Below are 21269 nucleotides of genomic sequence, written 5' to 3' on the forward strand. Positions count from 1 at the left end.
TGAAGGTAAGCTTTATCCATAATGGAATTGAAGGTAAGCTTTATCCATAATGGAATTGAAGGCAAGCTTTATCCACAATGGAATTGAAGGCAAGCTTTATCCATAATGGAATTGAAGGCAAGCTTTATCCATAATGGAAATGAAGGCAAGCTTTATCCATAATGGAAATGAAGGTAAGCTTTATCCACAATGGAAATGAAGGCAAGCTTTATCCATAATAAAAATGAAGGTAAGCTTTATCCATAATGTAATTGAAGGCAAGCTTTATCCATAATGGAATTGAAGGCAAGCTTTATCCATAATGGAATTGAAGGCAAGCTTTATCCACAATGGAAATGAAGGCAAACTTTATCCATAATGGAATTGACGGCAAGCTTTATCCATAATGGAATTGAAGGCAAGCTTTATCCATAATGGAATTGAAGGTAAGCTTTATCCATAATGGAATTGAAGGTAAGCTTTATCCATAATGGAATTGAAGGCAAGCTTTATCCATAATGGAATTGAAGGCAAGCTTTATCCATAATGGAATTGAAGGTAAGCTTTATCCATCATGGAATTGAAGGCAAGCTTTATCCATAATGGAATTGAGGGCAATCTTTATCCATAATGGAATTGAAGGCAAGCTTTATCCATAATGGAATTGAAGGCAAGCTTTATCCATAATGGAATTGAAGGCAAGCTTTATCCATAATGGAATTGAAGGCAAGCTTTATCCATACTGGAATTGAAGGCAAGCTTTATCCATAATGGAATTGAGGGCAATCTTTATCCATAATGGAGTTGAAGGCAAGCTTTATCTATAATGGAATTGAAGGCAAGCTTTATGCATCATGGAATTGAAGGTAAGCTTTATGCATCATGGAATTGAAGGTAAGCTTTATCCACAATGGAATTGAAGGTAAGCTTTATCCACAATGGAATTGAAGGCAAGCTTTATCCATAATGGAATTGAAGGTAAGCTTTATACACAATGGAATTGAAGGCAAGCTTTATCCATAATGGAATTGAAGGCAAGCTTTATCCACAATGGAATTGAAGGCAAGCTTTATCGATAATGGAATTGAAGGTAAGCTTTATCCATAATGGAATTGAAGGTAAGCTTTATCCATAATGGAAATGAAGGTAAGCTTTATCCACAATGGAATTGAAGGCAAGCTTTATCCACAATGGAATTTAAGGCAAGCTTTATCCATAATGGAATTGAAGGCAAGCTTTATCCATAATGGAATTGAAGGTAAGCTTTATCCATCATGGAATTGAAGGTAAGCTTTATCCATAATGGAATTGAAGGCAAGCTTTATCCACAATGGAATTGAAGGCAAGCTTTATCCATAATGGAATTGAAGGCAAGCTTTATCCATAATGGAAATGAAGGCAAGCTTTATCCATAATGGAAATGAAGGTAAGCTTTATCCACAATGGAATTGAAGGCAAGCTTTATCCATAATAAAAATGAAGGTAAGCTTTATCCATAATGTAATTGAAGGCAAGCTTTATCCATAATGGAATTGAAGGCAAGCTTTATCCATAATGGAATTGAAGGCAAGCTTTATCCACAATGGAAATGAAGGCAAACTTTATCCATAATGGAATTGACGGCAAGCTTTATCCATAATGGAATTGAAGGCAAGCTTTATCCATAATGGAATTGAAGGTAAGCTTTATCCATAATGGAATTGAAGGTAAGCTTTATCCATAATGGAATTGAAGGCAAGCTTTATCCATAATGGAAATGAAGGCAAGCTTTATCCATAATGGAATTGAAGGTAAGCTTTATCCATAATGGAATTGAAGGCAAGCTTTATCCATAATGGAATTGAGGGCAATCTTTATCCATAATGGAATTGAAGGCAAGCTTTATCCATAATGGAATTGAAGGCAAGCTTTATCCATAATGTAATTGAAGGCAAGCTTTATCCATAATGGAATTGAAGGCAAGCTTTATCCATAATGGAATTGAGGGCAATCTTTATCCATAATGGAGTTGAAGGCAAGCTTTATCTATAATGGAATTGAAGGCAAGCTTTATGCATCATGGAATTGAAGGTAAGCTTTATCCACAATGGAATTGAAGGCAAGCTTTATGCATCATGGAATTGAAGGTAAGCCTTATCCACAATGGAATTGAAGGCAAGCTTTATCCACAATGGAATTGAAGGCAAGCTTTATCCATAATGGAATTGAAGGCAAGCTTTATCCATTATGGAATTGAAGGTAAGCTTTATCCACAATGGAATTGAAGGTAAGCTTTATCCACAATGGAATTGAAGGCAAGCTTTATCCATAATGGAATTGAAGGTAAGCTTTATACACAATGGAATTGAAGGCAAGCTTTATCCATAATGGAATTGAAGGCAAGCTTTATCCACAATGGAATTGAAGGCAAGCTTTATCCATAATGGAATTGAAGGTAAGCTTTATCCATAATGGAATTGAAGGTAAGCTTTATGCATCATGGAATTGAAGGTAAGCTTTATCCACAATGGAATTGAAGGCAAGCTTTATCCACAATGGAATTGAAGGCAAGCTTTATCCATAATGGAATTGAAGGCAAGCTTTATCCATTATGGAATTGAAGGTAAGCTTTATCCACAATGGAATTGAAGGTAAGCTTTATCCACAATGGAATTGAAGGCAAGCTTTATCCATAATGGAATTGAAGGCAAGCTTTATACACAATGGAATTGAAGGCAAGCTTTATCCATAATGGAATTGAAGGCAAGCTTTATCCACAATGGAATTGAAGGCAAGCTTTATCGATAATGGAATTGAAGGTAAGCTTTGTCCATAATGGAATTGAAGGTAAGCTTTATCCATAATGGAAATGAAGGTAAGCTTTATCCACAATGGAATTGAAGGCAAGCTTTATCCACAATGGAATTGAAGGCAAGCTTTATCCATAATGGAATTGAAGGCAAGCTTTATCCATAATGGAATTGAAGGTAAGCTTTATCCATAATGGAATTGAAGGTAAGCTTTATCCATAATGGAATTGAAGGCAAGCTTTATCCACAATGGAATTGAAGGCAAGCTTTATCCATAATGGAATTGAAGGCAAGCTTTATCCATAATGGAATTGAAGGCAAGCTTTATCCATAATGGAATTGAAGGTAAGCTTTATCCATAATGGAATTGAAGGCAAGCTTTATCCATAATGGAATTGAGGGCAATCTTTATCCATAATGGAATTGAAGGCAAGCTTTATCCATAATGGAATTGAAGGCAAGCTTTATCCATAATGGAATTGAAGGCAAGCTTTATCCATAATGGAATTGAAGGCAAGCTTTATCCATAATGGAATTGAGGGCAATCTTTATCCATAATGGAATTGAAGGTAAGCTTTATCCATAATGGAAATGAAGGTAAGCTTTATCCATAATGGAATTGAAGGTAAGCTTTATCCATAATGGAATTGAAGGCAAGCTTTATCCATAATGGAATTGAAGGCAAGCTTTATCCATAATGGAGTTGAAGGCAAGCTTTATCCACAATGGAATTGAAGGCAAGCTTTATCCATAATGGAATTGAAGGCAAGCTTTATCCATAATGGAATTGAAGGCAAGCTTTATCCATAATGGAATTGAAGGCAAGCTTTATCCACAATGGAATTGAAGGCAAGCTTTATCCATAATGGAATTGAAGGCAAGCTTTATCCACAATGGAATTGAAAGCAAGCTTTATCCACAATGGAATTGAAGGCAAGCTTTATCCACAATGGAATTGAAGGCAAGCTTTATCCATAATGGAATTGAAGGCAAGCTTTATCCATAATGGAATTGAAGGTAAGCTTTATCCATAATGGAATTGAAGGCAAGCTTTATCCATAATGGAATTGAAGGTAAGCTTTATCCACAATGGAATTGAAGGCAAGCTTTATCCATAATGGAATTGAAGGTAAGCTTTATCCACAATGGAATTGAAGGCAAGCTTTATCCATAATAAAAATGAAGGTAAGCTTTATCCATAATGGAATTGAAGGCAAGCTTTATCCACAATGGAATTGAAGGCAAGCTTTATCCATAATGGAATTGAAGGCAAGCTTTATCCATTATGGAATTGAAGGTAAGCTTTGTTGTGGAAAACCATTCAGGTCCGCACAACTTTTAGTCCAACGGTTTGGTTTAATTGCATTTAGATCATCACATCATTCCTGTAAGTAGAAATACACAATAAGCATACGATGCGACATCTCATAAAGCCATTCATATCAGTCAATGCAAGCAAGCTAGATATTCTATAAAGGCGTACCATTAACGAGGCTACCGATGTAACATGTCACAAGGGAGAAGTCTCGGAGCACTGACACAGCAATGGGTCTTATAGTCACGCCCCTAGTGGGGACAACAATGACAGCGAGCAGCGAGCATCCCCACCCGGGTTCAGTACGGATACGATTTCACTACATTCACCCCCCCGTCAGAATTATACGGCCGCGTGGCTAAAAGCGAGTGAGCGTCAGCATGGGCGCGGAGTATTAGTCGGCCCAACCGTAGCGGGCCGGGCGGCGAATTTCTCTGCCAGCACGCGTTCGAAATTCCCCGGGTACGGCGTCTCGTAACCCTGTATCCCCGGTGTCAGAGGCGTCAACAGGGTCGGGTGATGAAGGGGGTAACGCCAAGTCGTCGGACCCGGGCAGTCTCGACGGGGGGAGGGTCGGTGGACTGTCGGCGATGGGAGCGTCGGGAGAGGTCATAGTCTCATAGACGGGTTCGACTGGTCCGTCCGATTCCCTACTAAGGTCGTCGACCCCGCAAGGGGCAAGATGACGAACGGAGACAGTAGTCTCACGACCATCAGACGTCATCACACGAGCATGCTCAGGATTAGCCTGGAGAATCTGCACTTTGTCCACAAGGGGGTCGTACTTGCTCGCGCGAACTGCCCGTTTAAGGTAGGCCGGCCCGGGCCCAGCGAGCCAACTGGGCAAAGACCGTATACACCCCGAGCTCCTGGGGTGGTGGAAAAGACGCTCGTGGGGAGTTTGGTTAGTTGCCGTACTCAGGAGTGCCCGGATTGAGTTCAACGCCGCAGGTAACGACCAAGCCCATTTATCGAGGCCCCGGCCGTGGGTCCGGAGATGGAGCATGACGGCCCTCCAGATAATCCCGTTGAAGCGTTCGATCTGCCCATTAGCCTGGGGTCTATACGGCGTGGTGTAACTAGACGCAACGTTGTTTTGGAGCAGATAGCCGCGCACCTCCTGAGACAAGAAGACTGCACCCCGGTCGGTATGGACATAGGCCGGGTAACCGAACATTGAGAACAAGTTCTGTAAGCAACGCATCACCGTGGCAGCAGTCATGTCCGCGCACATATAAGCAAAGGGGAATCGTGAGTACTCATCAACGATAGTGAGCAGATAGCGAGAGCCGCTCGACACCGGCAAAGGGCCCTTGAAATCCATCGCCAAGCGTTCCCACGGGCGTGTAGCCTTCACCAGAGTCCCCATAGGGGGGTTATAGAAACGCGGTTTGATTTCCGCGCAGATAGCGCAGTCGCGACAGATACGGCGGATATCGTCAATCGAGTAAGGGAGATTCCCACTCCGCACGAAATGAGCGAAACGCGTTACGCCGGGATGGCCCGCAGTAGCATGCAGCACCCGTAGGCCCTCCAACGAGGTGATACCAGCACATGTAGTGGGGCGCGATAAGGCATCGGCGGCCTGGTTATCCTTCCCTGGGCGATATTTGATGGTGTAACAGAAGTCGGCGAGTTCGATACGCCAGCGAGTGATTTTCTCGTTCTTAATGCGCTGGGCGTGTAAGGTGTCGTACATGAACGCAACGCTTTGCTGGTCCGTGATGATTTGGAAGCTCCGCCCGAGTAGGTACGGGCGCCATCGCCGAATAGACTCGACGATCGCATACGCTTCCTTTTCAACGGACGAGTGCCGCCGCTCAGCGGAGGTAAGAGTCCGTGAAAAGAAAGCCACGGGACGTCCCCCTTGGGAGAGGGTCGCCGCGATGGCCTGATCCGAGGCGTCACTTTCGAGGACGAACGAGCCGCTCTCGTCAATGGTTGCTACGGCGGCTCGGGCGATGTCGGTCTTAAGTCCTTCAAAGGCCGTCAATGCGGCCGAACTCAGGGGAAAGGTGTCGCAGGCCACAAGGGGGCGAAGTTTCGCGGAGAAATTTTGCACCCATTTGGAGTAATGGGCGAACAGCCCAAGGGCGCGTTTCAAGGAAGCCCGATCGCAGGGAGGGGCCATGTCGAGCAAAGGTCGCAGACGTTCCTTATCCGGAGAGACAGAGCCATGGGTCACGGTGTACCCCAGAAGATCTATTGTGCGTAGGGAGTATCGGCACTTATCCTCGTTCATAGTTAAGTGATACCGTTGCGCGACCTCAAGGAAGCGCTTCAGATTAGCGTCATGGTGCCCTTGGTCATATCCACAAACCGTAAGGTTATCGAGGTAGACGAAAACATCGGTTAAGTGCTCCCGCGCAACGAGGTCATCCATGGCCCTCTGAAAACAAGCGACCCCGTTCGTCACCCCAAAGGGCAATCGTGTAAATTGGTACAACCGCTGCCCCGACTCGAAAGCGGTATAGATACGATCCGCCCTAGAGATAGGGATCTGGTGGTACGCACTACGGAGATCGAGAGTACTATAGACCGAATACTGGGACACCTGTTGCACTAGCGCGTCCATCCCCGGAAGGGGGTAGGCATCCAGCTGTGTAAAGCGGTTAATCGTTTGGGAATAGTCGATTACCATGCGTTTGCGATGGGCCTCACTGCGCACCACTAAGACCTGGGCACGCCACGGTGACCTACTAGGTTCTATGATGCCGTCTTTCAAGAGCTGAGTCGTTTCGTCCGCAATGAATTGCATGTCCGCGCGGGAGTAGCGTCTCGATTTTACCGCGACAGGGGTACAGTCGGAGGTTAGATTGGGGAACAGCGAAAGCGGACGGACGTCCATTTGCGCTAGGGCGCACACCGTTAGCGCGTCGTCCGCCCCCACAACAAGAGTGTCAGGCCCACCGAACTCCATTACCAGACGTCCATGCAGCTTAAGAAAATCGTGTCCTAGCAGAATATCAGCACATAATGCGGGTAAAACCATAAGGTGTACATCAGGGAAAACCCGTCCCTTTAGCACTAGTTTCAATCGGCATTCCCCTTTTGTGCTAAGCCGGAGTCCCTGGGATGCCATGAAGATCCGTCGTGTAGACCGCCCGATCCGCCATCCATGCCTGAGCACAAGTCGCTGGTCGATAAAACTATCCGTAGATCCGGTGTCCACCAAGGCCTGAACACAATGGCCCTCAACCATAAGGGGAATAAGGGCTTGAGCCAGGCCAGACGAGGCAGCTGGGAGCGGGACTGAGCCCCCCGAATGGGTCGGACCAGCCTCGCGGGTGGATCCTACACCAGCAGCAGTTTTGCGATCGTGGCCGGAGTCTGCGTTGACCATGGGGAATCCATTATCGTCATCAGAGGGCTTTCCCCAGCATTCCGGTGTTTCGCGATTCAAAATCCGATGAGAAAAGGCCTCAGTAGTATTTGACATCGCCTTTTGACACTCCTGGCAGATAAAGGCTTCCGTTGTAGCCGAAATCGCCTTTTTCGTTTGGTCGCTTTGACAAAAGGCTTCCGTAGTATTCGAAATCGCCTTTTTCGTTTGGTCGCTTTGACATAAGGCTTCCGTAGTAGTATTCGAAATCGCCTTTTTCGTTTGGTCGCTTTGACAAAGGGCTTCCGTAGTATTCGAAAGCTGTTTCTTCCCTTGCGTGGCTCGAGGTTTGGCCAAGGACGCGGCCTTTGTCCCCGATGGAGAATGAGACGGTGGTGGCTTTCCGGTGGCGCCAGTCAAGGTTGTCTGAGCGCCCAGCGGGCCGCAGCGAGAGGCCCTCCCCATCGAAGACGGGTAAGGCGCTGGGCTCGTGGGTTCTGCTACAAGCCCGTTCAAGGTTGCCGCGCCTGCGCGACCGCGGCTGCGCGCGTCGAAGGGCCGCGAGCCGCGTGCCGATTTCTTGCACACTTTCGCGTAATGTCCCTTTAGCGAGCACAAATGGCAAATAGCGTCACGTGCCGGACACACGACTCGGGCATGACGAGGCCCTCCACAAAAAAAACATGCGGCCCCGCGCAAGGCCTTGGGTCTGCTGGTCGTAACGGCAGCTGTCAGGGTAGGGTCATCCTCCGGAGCATCCCGGAGTTCAGCAGGCGGATCCACGTCCTCGTCAGCGGTCCTCTCCGGCCGGGCGTGTAGTGAGGTGCCCGCCAAAAGGCGCGTGCGATCATAGGCGTTCGATTGCATCCGCGCTTCAGTATACACCGTCGCTTGCTCAACCGCCGTAGCGAAGGTCAGGTCGGTCTTCTCCAAGAGTTTGAGACGTAGTTCCTGAGAGGAGACCCCTGCTATGAAGGCATCTAAAAGTCGATCATCTTTAGCCTGCTCGGGAGTCCGTGGCTGGGCGCTGTCCAGCATGAGCTGCCGGAGCTCCTGGGCGTAATGATCCATAGGCTCGTTGGGTTGCTGCCGTCGCGTCTGCAGCAAATAACGCGCATACACAGGGCTTTTTTCTTTTATATAAAGCCGCTTGAGCTCCGCGACGGTAAGATCATACGTCGTGCATTGAGCGACCGAGTGGTAGACCCGGTAGTCGATTTTTGAGTGTAATATTGCCAGCTTCGCGGCAGGCGTCGGAGCGGTATCAGGCTCATTAAAGAGATGCTCCAGTTGCTTGAGCCAGTGCTTGAGTTGCAAGCCTCCGTCCGTGGCTTGTGGGTCGGCGCTGAAAATGGACACCGTCAACGTCTTGTTGCCAGCCATGTCAGCAGATCATAAATGCAATTAAGTGTTGTGGAAAACCATTCAGGTCCGCACAACTTTTAGTCCAACGGTTTGGTTTAATTGCATTTAGATCATCACATCATTCCTGTAAGTAGAAATACACAATAAGCATACGATGCGACATCTCATAAAGCCATTCATATCAGTCAATGCAAGCAAGCTAGATATTCTATAAAGGCGTACCATTAACGAGGCTACCGATGTAACATGTCACAAGGGAGAAGTCTCGGAGCACTGACACAGCAATGGGTCTTATAGTCACGCCCCTAGTGGGGACAACAATGACAGCGAGCAGCGAGCATCCCCACCCGGGTTCAGTACGGATACGATTTCACTACAAGCTTTATCCACAATGGAATTGAAGGTAAGCTTTATCCACAATGGAATTGAAGGCAAGCTTTATCCATAATGGAATTGAAGGTAAGCTTTATACACAATAGAATTGAAGGCAAGCTTTATCCACAATGGAATTGAAGGCAAGCTTTATCCATAATGGAATTGAAGGTAAGCTTTATCCATAATGGAATTGAAGGTAAGCTTTATCCATAATGGAAATGAAGCTAAGCTTTATCCATAATGGAATTGAAGGGAAGCTTTATCCACAATGGAATTGAAGGCAAGCTTTATCCATAATGGAATTGAAGGCAAGCTTTATCCATAATGGAATTGAAGGTAAGCTTTATCCATAACGGAATTGAAGGTAAGCTTTATCCATAATGGAATTGAAGGCAAGCTTTATCCACAATGGAATTGAAGGCAAGCTTTATCCATAATGGAATTGAAGGCAAGCTTTATCCATAATGGAATTGAAGGCAAGCTTTATCCATAATGGAATTGAAGGCAGGCTTTATCCATAATGGAATTGAAGGCAAGCTTTATCCATAATGGAATTGAGGGCAATCTTTTTCCATAATGGATTTGAAGGCAAGCTTTATCCATAATGGAAATGAAGGCAAGCTTTATCCATAATGGAATTGAAGGCAAGCTTTATCCATAATGGAAATGAAGGCAAGCTTTATCCATAATGGAATTGAGGGCAATATTTATCCATAATGGAATTGAAGGCAATCTTTATCCATAATGGAATTGAAGGCAAGCTTTATCCATAATGGAATTGAAGGCAAGCTTTATCCACAATGGAATTGAAGGCAAGCTTTATCCATAATGGAATTGAAGGCAAGCTTTATCCACAATGGAATTGAAGGCAAGCTTTATCCATAATGGAATTGAAGGCAAGCTTTATCCACAATGGAAAGGCAAGCTTTATCCATAATGGAATTGAAGGCAAGCTTTATCCACAATGGAATTGAATGCAAGCTTTATCCACAATGGAATTGAAGGCAAGCTTTATCCATAATGGAATTGAGGGCAATCTTTATCCATAATGGAATTGAGGGCAATCTTTATCCATAATGGAATTGAAGGTAAGCTTTATCCATAATGGAATTGAAGGCAAGCTTTATCCATAATGGAATTGAGGGCAATCTTTATCCATAATGGAATTGAAGGCAAGCTTTATCCATAATGGAATTGAGGGCAATCTTTATCCATAATGGAATTGAAGGCAAGCTTTATCCATAATGGAATTGAAGGCAAGCTTTATCCACAATGGAATTGAAGGCAAGCTTTATCCATAATGGAATTGAAGGCAAGCTTCATCCACAATGGAAATGAAGGCAAACTTTATCCATAATGGAATTGACGGCAAGCTTTATCCATAATGGAATTGAAGGCAGCTTTATCCATAATGGAAATGAAGGCAAGCTTTATCCATAATGGAATTGAAGGTAAGCTTTATCCATAATGGAATTGAAGGTAAGCTTTATCCATAATGGAAATGAAGCTAAGCTTTATCCATAATGGAATTGAAGGCAAGCTTTATCCACAATGGAAAATAAAGGCAAGCTTTATCCGTAATGGAATTGAAGGTAAGCTTTATCCACAATGGAATTGAAGGCAAGCTTTATCCATAATAAAAATGAAGGTAAGCTTTATCCATAATGGAATTGAAGGCAAGCTTTATCCATAATGGAGTTGAAGGTAAGCTTTATCCACAATGGAATTGAAGGTAAGCTTTATCCACAATGGAATTGAAGGCAAGCTTTATCCACAATGGAAAATAAAGGCAAGCTTTATCCATAATGGAATTGAAGGTAAGCTTTATCCACAATGGAATTGAAGGCAAGCTTTATCCATAATAAAAATGAAGGTAAGCGTTTATCCATAATGGAATTGAAGGCAAGCTTTATCCATAATGGAAATGAAGGCAAGCTTTATCCATAATGGAATTGAAATCAAGCTTTATCCATAATGGAAATGAAGGTAAGCTTTATCCATAATGGAATTGAAGGTAAGCTTTAGCCATAATGGAATTGAAGGCAAGCTTTATCCATAATGGAAATGAAGGCAAGCTTTATCCATAATGGAATTGAAGGTAAGCTTTATCCATAATGGAATTGAAGGCAAGCTTTATCCATAATGGAGTTGAAGGCAAGCTTTATCCATAATGGAATTGAAGGTAAGCTTTATCCATAATGGAATTGAAGGTAAGCTTTATCCATAATGGAATTGAAGGTAAGCTTTATCCATAATGGAATTGAAGGTAAGCTTTATCCATAATGGAATTGAAGGTAAGCTTTATCCACAATGGAAATGAAGGTAAGCTTTATCCACAATGGAATTGAAGGTAAGCTTTATCCATAATGGAATTGAAGGTAAGCTTTATCCATAATGGAATTGAAGGTAAGCTTTATCCACAATGGAATTTAAGGTAAGCTTTATCCATAATGGAATTGAAGGTAAGCTTTATCCACAATGGAATTTAAGGTAAGCTTTATCCACAATGGAAATGAAGGTAAGCTTTATCCACAATGGAATTGAAGGTAAGCTTTATCCACAATGGAATTGAAGGTAAGCTTTATCCATAATGGAATTGAAGGTAAGCTTTATCCAGAATGGAAATGAAGGTAAGCTTTATCCATAATGGAATTGAAGGTAAGCTTTATCCATAATGGAATTGAAGGCAAGCTTTATCCATAATGGAGTTGAAGGCAAGCTTTATCCATAATGGAATTGAAGGTAAGCTTTATCCATAATGGAATTGAAGGTAAGCTTTATCCATAATGGAATTGAAGGTAAGCTTTATCCATAATGGAATTGAAGGTAAGCTTTATCCATAATGGAAATGAAGGTAAGCTTTATCCAAAATGGAATTGAAGGTAAGCTTTATCCATAATGGAATTGAAGGCAAGCTTTATCCATAATGGAGTTGAAGGCAAGCTTTATCCATAATGGAATTGAAGGTAAGCTTTATCCATAATGGAATTGAAGGTAAGCTTTTTCCATAATGGAATTGAAGGCAAGCTTTATCCATAATGGAATTGAAGGTAAGCTTTATCCATAATGGAATTGAAGGCAAGCTTTATCCATAATGGAATTGAAGGTAAGCTTTATCCACAATGGAATTGAAGGCAAGCTTTATCCAAAATGGAATTGAAGGTAAGCTTTATCCACAATGGAATTGAAGGCAAGCTTTATCCATAATGGAATTGAAGGTAAGCTTTATCCATAATGGAATTGAAGGCAAGCTTTATCCACAATGGAATTGAAGGCAAGCTTTATCCATAATGGAATTGAAGGCAAGCTTTATCCATAATGGAATTGAAGGCAAGCTTTATCCATAATCGAATTGAAGGCCAGCTTTATCCATAATGGAATTGAAGGCAAGCTTTATCCATAATGGAATTGAAGGCAAGCTTTATCCATAATGGAATTGAAGGCAAGCTTTATCCATAATGGAATTGAAGGCAAGCTTTATCCATAATGGAAATGAAGGCAAGCTTTATCCATAATGGAATTGAAGGCAAACTTTATCCATAATGGAAATGAAGGCAAGCTTTATCCATAATGGAATTGAAGGCAAGCTTTATCCATAATGGAAATGAAGGCAAGCTTTATCCATAATGGAATTGAGGGCAATCTTTATCCATAATGGAATTGAAGGCAATCTTTATCCATAATGGAATTGAAGGCAAGCTTTATCCATAATGGAATTGAAGGCAAGCTTTATCCACAATGGAATTGAAGGCAAGCTTTATCCATAATGGAATTGAAGGCAAGCTTTATCCACAATGGAATTGAAGGCAAGCTTTATCCATAATGGAATTGAAGGCAAGCTTTATCCACAATGGAATTGAAGGCAAGCTTTATCCATAATGGAATTGAAGGCAAGCTTTATCCACAATGGAATTGAAGGCAAGCTTTATCCACAATGGAATTGAAGGCAAGCTTTATCCACAATGGAATTGAAGGCAAGCTTTATCCATAATGGAATTGAGGGCAATTTTTATCCATAATGGAATTGAGGGCAATCTTTATCCATAATGGAATTGAAGGTAAGCTTTATCCATAATGGAATTGAAGGCAAGCTTTATCCATAATGGAATTGAAGGCAATCTTTATCCATAATGGAATTGAAGGCAAGCTTTATCCATAATGGAATTGAAGGCATGCTTTATCCATAATGGAATTGAAGGCAAGCTTTATCCACAATGGAATTGAAGGCAAGCTTTATCCACAATGGAAATGAAGGCAAACTTTATCCATAATGGAATTGACGGCAAGCTTTATCCATAATGGAATTGAAGGCAGCTTTATCCATAATGGAAATGAAGGCAAGCTTGATCCATAATGGAATTGAAGGTAAGCTTTATCCATAATGGAATTGAAGGTAAGCTTGATCCATAATGGAATTGAAGGCAAGCTTTATCCATAATGGAATTGAAGGCAGCTTTATCCATAATGGAAATGAAGGCAAGCTTGATCCATAATGGAATTGAAGGCAAGCTTTATCCATAATGGAATTGAAGGCAAGCTTTATCCACAATGGAAATGAAGGCAAACTTTATCCATAATGGAATTGACGGCAAGCTTTATCCATAATGGAATTGAAGGCAGCTTTATCCATAATGGAAATGAAGGCAAGCTTGATCCATAATGGAATTGAAGGTAAGCTTTATCCATAATGGAATTGAAGGTAAGCTTTATCCATAATGGAAATGAAGGTAAGCTTTAACCATAATGGAATTGATGGCAAGCTTTATCCACAATGGAAAATAAAGGCAAGCTTTATCCATAATGGAATTGAAGGTAAGCTTTATCCACAATGGAATTGAAGGCAAGCTTTATCCATAATAAAAATGAAGGTAAGCTTTATCCATAATGGAATTGAAGGCAAGCTTTATTCATAATGGAATTGAAGGTAAGCTTTATCCACAATGGAATTGAAAGTAAGCTTTATCCACAATGGAATTGAAGGCAAGCTTTATCCACAATGGAAAATAAAGGCAAGCTTTATCCATAATGGAATTGAAGGCAAGCTTTATCCACAATGGAATTGAAGGCAAGCTTTATCCATAATAAAAATGAAGGTAAGCTTTATCCATAATGGAATTGAAGGCAAGCTTTATCCATAATGGAAATGAAGGCAAGCTTTATCCATAATGGAATTGAAATCAAGCTTTATCCATAATGGAAATGAAGGTAAGCTTTATCCATAATGGAATTGAAGGTAAGCTTTATCCATAATGGAATTGAAGGCAAGCTTTATCCATAATGGAAATGAAGGCAAGCTTTATCCATAATGGAATTGAAGGTAAGCTTTATCCATAATGGAATTGAAGGTAAGCTTTATCCATAATGGAAATGAAGGTAAGCTTTATCCATAATGGAATTGAAGGTAAGCTTTATCCATAATGGAATTGAAGGCAAGCTTTATCCATAATGGAGTTGAAGGCAAGCTTTATCCATAATGGAATTGAAGGTAAGCTTTATCCATAATGGAATTGAAGGTAAGCTTTATCCATAATGGAATTGAAGGTAAGCTTTATCCATAATGGAATTGAAGGTAAGCTTTATCCATAATGGAAATGAAGGTAAGCTTTATCCAAAATGGAATTGAAGGTAAGCTTTATCCATAATGGCATTCAAGGCAAGCTTTATCCATAATGGAGTTGAAGGCAAGCTTTATCCATAATGGTATTGAAGGTAAGCTTTATCCATAATGGAATTGAAGGTAAGCTTTTTCCATAATGGAATTGAAGGCAAGCTTTATCCATAATGGAATTGAAGGTAAGCTTTATCCATAATGGAATTGAAGGCAAGCTTTATCCATAATGGAATTGAAGGGAAGCTTTATCCACAATGGAATTGAAGGCAAGCTTTATCCATAATGGAATTGAAGGCAAGCTTTATCCATAATGGAATTGAAGGTAAGCTTTATCCATAACGGAATTGAAGGTAAGCTTTATCCATAATGGAATTGAAGGCAAGCTTTATCCACAATGGAATTGAAGGCAAGCTTTATCCATAATGGAATTGAAGGCAAGCTTTATCCATAATGGAATTGAAGGCAAGCTTTATCCATAATGGAATTGAAGGCAGGCTTTATCCATAATGGAATTGAAGGCAAGCTTTATCCATAATAAAAATGAAGGTAAGCTTTATCCATAATGGAATTGAAGGCAAGCTTTATTCATAATGGAATTGAAGGTAAGCTTTATCCACAATGGAATTGAAAGTAAGCTTTATCCACAATGGAATTGAAGGCAAGCTTTATCCACAATGGAAAATAAAGGCAAGCTTTATCCATAATGGAATTGAAGGCAAGCTTTATCCACAATGGAATTGAAGGCAAGCTTTATCCATAATAAAAATGAAGGTAAGCTTTATCCATAATGGAATTGAAGGCAAGCTTTATCCATAATGGAAATGAAGGCAAGCTTTATCCATAATGGAATTGAAATCAAGCTTTATCCATAATGGAAATGAAGGTAAGCTTTATCCATAATGGAATTGAAGGTAAGCTTTATCCATAATGGAATTGAAGGCAAGCTTTATCCATAATGGAAATGAAGGCAAGCTTTATCCATAATGGAATTGAAGGTAAGCTTTATCCATAATGGAATTGAAGGTAAGCTTTATCCATAATGGAAATGAAGGTAAGCTTTATCCATAATGGAATTGAAGGTAAGCTTTATCCATAATGGAATTGAAGGCAAGCTTTATCCATAATGGAGTTGAAGGCAAGCTTTATCCATAATGGAATTGAAGGTAAGCTTTATCCATAATGGAATTGAAGGTAAGCTTTATCCATAATGGAATTGAAGGTAAGCTTTATCCATAATGGAATTGAAGGTAAGCTTTATCCATAATGGAAATGAAGGTAAGCTTTATCCAAAATGGAATTGAAGGTAAGCTTTATCCATAATGGCATTCAAGGCAAGCTTTATCCATAATGGAGTTGAAGGCAAGCTTTATCCATAATGGAATTGAAGGTAAGCTTTATCCATAATGGAATTGAAGGCAAGCTTTATCCATAATGGAATTGAAGGTAAGCTTTATCCACAATGGAATTGAAGGCAAGCTTTATCCATAATGGAATTGAAGGCAAGCTTTATCCACAATGGAATTGAAGGCAAGCTTTATCCATAATGGAATTGAAGGCAAGCTTTATCCACAATGGAATTGAAGGCAAGCTTTATCCATAATGGAATTGAAGGCAAGCTTTATCCACAATGGAAAGGCAAGCTTTATCCATAATGGAATTGAAGGCAAGCTTTATCCACAATGGAATTGAATGCAAGCTTTATCCACAATGGAATTGAAGGCAAGCTTTATCCATAATGGAATTGAGGGCAATCTTTATCCATAATGGAATTGAGGGCAATCTTTATCCATAATGGAATTGAAGGTAAGCTTTATCCATAATGGAATTGAAGGCAAGCTTTATCCATAATGGAATTGAGGGCAATCTTTATCCATAATGGAATTGAAGGCAAGCTTTATCCATAATGGAATTGAGGGCAATCTTTATCCATAATGGAATTGAAGGCAAGCTTTATCCATAATGGAATTGAAGGCAAGCTTTATCCACAATGGAATTGAAGGCAAGCTTTATCCATAATGGAATTGAAGGCAAGCTTCATCCACAATGGAAATGAAGGCAAACTTTATCCATAATGGAATTGACGGCAAGCTTTATCCATAATGGAATTGAAGGCAGCTTTATCCATAATGGAAATGAAGGCAAGCTTTATCCATAATGGAATTGAAGGTAAGCTTTATCCATAATGGAATTGAAGGTAAGCTTTATCCATAATGGAAATGAAGCTAAGCTTTATCCATAATGGAATTGAAGGCAAGCTTTATCCACAATGGAAAATAAAGGCAAGCTTTATCCGTAATGGAATTGAAGGTAAGCTTTATCCACAATGGAATTGAAGGCAAGCTTTATCCATAATAAAAATGAAGGTAAGCTTTATCCATAATGGAATTGAAGGCAAGCTTTATCCATAATGGAGTTGAAGGTAAGCTTTATCCACAATGGAATTGAAGGTAAGCTTTATCCACAATGGAATTGAAGGCAAGCTTTATCCACAATGGAAAATAAAGGCAAGCTTTATCCATAATGGAATTGAAGGTAAGCTTTATCCACAATGGAATTGAAGGCAAGCTTTATCCATAATAAAAATGAAGGTAAGCGTTTATCCATAATGGAATTGAAGGCAAGCTTTATCCATAATGGAAATGAAGGCAAGCTTTATCCATAATGGAATTGAAATCAAGCTTTATCCATAATGGAAATGAAGGTAAGCTTTATCCATAATGGAATTGAAGGTAAGCTTTAGCCATAATGGAATTGAAGGCAAGCTTTATCCATAATGGAAATGAAGGCAAGCTTTATCCATAATGGAATTGAAGGTAAGCTTTATCCATAATGGAATTGAAGGCAAGCTTTATCCATAATGGAGTTGAAGGCAAGCTTTATCCATAATGGAATTGAAGGTAAGCTTTATCCATAATGGAATTGAAGGTAAGCTTTATCCATAATGGAATTGAAGGTAAGCTTTATCCATAATGGAATTGAAGGTAAGCTTTATCCATAATGGAATTGAAGGTAAGCTTTATCCACAATGGAAATGAAGGTAAGCTTTATCCACAATGGAATTGAAGGTAAGCTTTATCCATAATGGAATTGAAGGTAAGCTTTATCCATAATGGAATTGAAGGTAAGCTTTATCCACAATGGAATTTAAGGTAAGCTTTATCCATAATGGAATTGAAGGTAAGCTTTATCCACAATGGAATTTAAGGTAAGCTTTATCCACAATGGAAATGAAGGTAAGCTTTATCCACAATGGAATTGAAGGTAAGCTTTATCCACAATGGAATTGAAGGTAAGCTTTATCCATAATGGAATTGAAGGTAAGCTTTATCCAGAATGGAAATGAAGGTAAGCTTTATCCATAATGGAATTGAAGGTAAGCTTTATCCATAATGGAATTGAAGGCAAGCTTTATCCATAATGGAGTTGAAGGCAAGCTTTATCCATAATGGAATTGAAGGTAAGCTTTATCCATAATGGAATTGAAGGTAAGCTTTATCCATAATGGAATTGAAGGTAAGCTTTATCCATAATGGAATTGAAGGTAAGCTTTATCCATAATGGAAATGAAGGTAAGCTTTATCCAAAATGGAATTGAAGGTAAGCTTTATCCATAATGGAATTGAAGGCAAGCTTTATCCATAATGGAGTTGAAGGCAAGCTTTATCCATAATGGAATTGAAGGTAAGCTTTATCCATAATGGAATTGAAGGTAAGCTTTTTCCATAATGGAATTGAAGGCAAGCTTTATCCATAATGGAATTGAAGGTAAGCTTTATCCATAATGGAATTGAAGGCAAGCTTTATCCATAATGGAATTGAAGGTAAGCTTTATCCACAATGGAATTGAAGGCAAGCTTTATCCAAAATGGAATTGAAGGTAAGCTTTATCCACAATGGAATTGAAGGCAAGCTTTATCCATAATGGAATTGAAGGTAAGCTTTATCCATAATGGAATTGAAGGCAAGCTTTATCCACAATGGAATTGAAGGCAAGCTTTATCCATAATCGAATTGAAGGCAAGCTTTATCCATAATGGAATTGAAGGCAAGCTTTATCCATAATGGAATTGAAGGCAAGCTTTATCCATAATGGAATTGAAGGCAAGCTTTATCCATAATGGAATTGAAGGCAAGCTTTATCCATAATGGAATTGAAGGCAAGCTTTATCCATAATGGAAATGAAGGCAAGCTTTATCCATAATGGAATTGAAGGCAAACTTTATCCATAATGGAAATGAAGGCAAGCTTTATCCATAATGGAATTGAAGGCAAGCTTTATCCATAATGGAAATGAAGGCAAGCTTTATCCATAATGGAATTGAGGGCAATCTTTATCCATAATGGAATTGAAGGCAATCTTTATCCATAATGGAATTGAAGGCAAGCTTTATCCATAATGGAATTGAAGGCAAGCTTTATCCACAATGGAATTGAAGGCAAGCTTTATCCATAATGGAATTGAAGGCAAGCTTTATCCACAATGGAATTGAAGGCAAGCTTTATCCATAATGGAATTGAAGGCAAGCTTTATCCACAATGGAATTGAAGGCAAGCTTTATCCATAATGGAATTGAAGGCAAGCTTTATCCACAATGGAATTGAAGGCAAGCTTTATCCACAATGGAATTGAAGGCAAGCTTTATCCACAATGGAATTGAAGGCAAGCTTTATCCATAATGGAATTGAGGGCAATTTTTATCCATATTGGAATTGAGGGCAATCTTTATCCATAATGGAATTGAAGGTAAGCTTTATCCATAATGGAATTGAAGGCAAGCTTTATCCATAATGGAATTGAAGGCAATCTTTATCCATAATGGAATTGAAGGCAAGCTTTATCCATAATGGAATTGAAGGCATGCTTTATCCATAATGGAATTGAAGGCAAGCTTTATCCACAATGGAATTGAAGGCAAGCTTTATCCATAATGGAATTGAAGGCAAGCTTTATCCACAATGGAAATGAAGGCAAACTTTATCCATAATGGAATTGACGGCAAGCTTTATCCATAATGGAATTGAAGGCAGCTTTATCCATAATGGAAATGAAGGCAAGCTTGATCCATAATGGAATTGAAGGTAAGCTTTATCCATAATGGAATTGAAGGTAAGCTTTATCCATAATGGAAATGAAGGTAAGCTTTATCCATAATGGAATTGATGGCAAGCTTTATCCACAATGGAAAATAAAGGCAAGCTTTATCCATAATGGAATTGAAGGTAAGCTTTATCCACAATGGAATTGAAGGCAAGCTTTATCCATAATAAAAATGAAGGTAAGCTTTATCCATAATGGAATTGAAGGCAAGCTTTATTCATAATGGAATTGAAGGTAAGCTTTATCCACAATGGAATTGAAAGTAAGCTTTATCCACAATGGAATTGAAGGCAAGCTTTATCCACAATGGAAAATAAAGGCAAGCTTTATCCATAATGGAATTGAAGGCAAGCTTTATCCACAATGGAATTGAAGGCAAGCTTTATCCATAATAAAAATGAAGGTAAGCTTTATCCATAATGGAATTGAAGGCAAGCTTTATCCATAATGGAATTGAAATCAAGCTTTATCCATAATGGAATTGAAGGCAAGCTTTATCCACAATGGAATTGAAGGCAAGCTTTATCCACAATGGAATTGAAGGCAAGCTTTATCCACAATGGAATTGAAGGCAAGCTTTATCCACAATGGAATTGAAGGCAAGCTTTATCCATAATGGAATTGAAGGCAAGCTTTATCCACAATGGAATTGAAGGCAAGCTTTATCCATAATAAAAATGAAGGTAAGCTTTATCCATAATGGAATTGAAGGCAAGCTTTATCCATAATGGAATTGAAATCAAGCTTTATCCATAATGGAATTGAAGGCAAGCTTTATCCACAATGGAATTGAAGGCAAGCTTTATCCATAATAAAAATGAAGGTAAGCTTTATCCATAATGGAAATGAAGGCAAGCTTTATCCATAATGGAATTGAAATCAAGCTTTATCCATAATGGAAATGAAGGTAAGCTTTATCCATAATGGAATTGAAGGTAAGCTTTATCCATAATGGAATTGAAGGCAAGCTTTATCCATAATGGAAATGAAGGCAAGCTTTATCCATAATGGAATTGAAGGTAAGCTTTATCCATAATGGAATTGAAGGTAAGCTTTATCCATAATGGAAATGAAGGTAAGCTTTATCCATAATGGAATTGAAGGTAAGCTTTATCCATAATGGAATTGAAGGCAAGCTTTATCCATAATGGAGTTGAAGGCAAGCTTTATCCATAATGGAATTGAAGGTAAGCTTTATCCATAATGGAATTGAAGGTAAGCTTTATCCATAATGGAATTGAAGGTAAGCTTTATCCATAATGGAATTGAAGGTAAGCTTTATCCATAATGGAAATGAAGGTAAGCTTTATCCAAAATGGAATTGAAGGTAAGCTTTATCCATAATGGAATTGAAGGTAAGCTTTTTCCATAATGGAATTGAAGGCAAGCTTTATCCATAATGGAATTGAAGGTA

Source organism: Myxine glutinosa, chromosome 1, assembly GCF_964187855.1.
Source record: "Myxine glutinosa chromosome 1, kmMyxGlut1.1, whole genome shotgun sequence".
Classification (NCBI taxonomy): Eukaryota; Metazoa; Chordata; class Myxini; order Myxiniformes; family Myxinidae; genus Myxine; species Myxine glutinosa.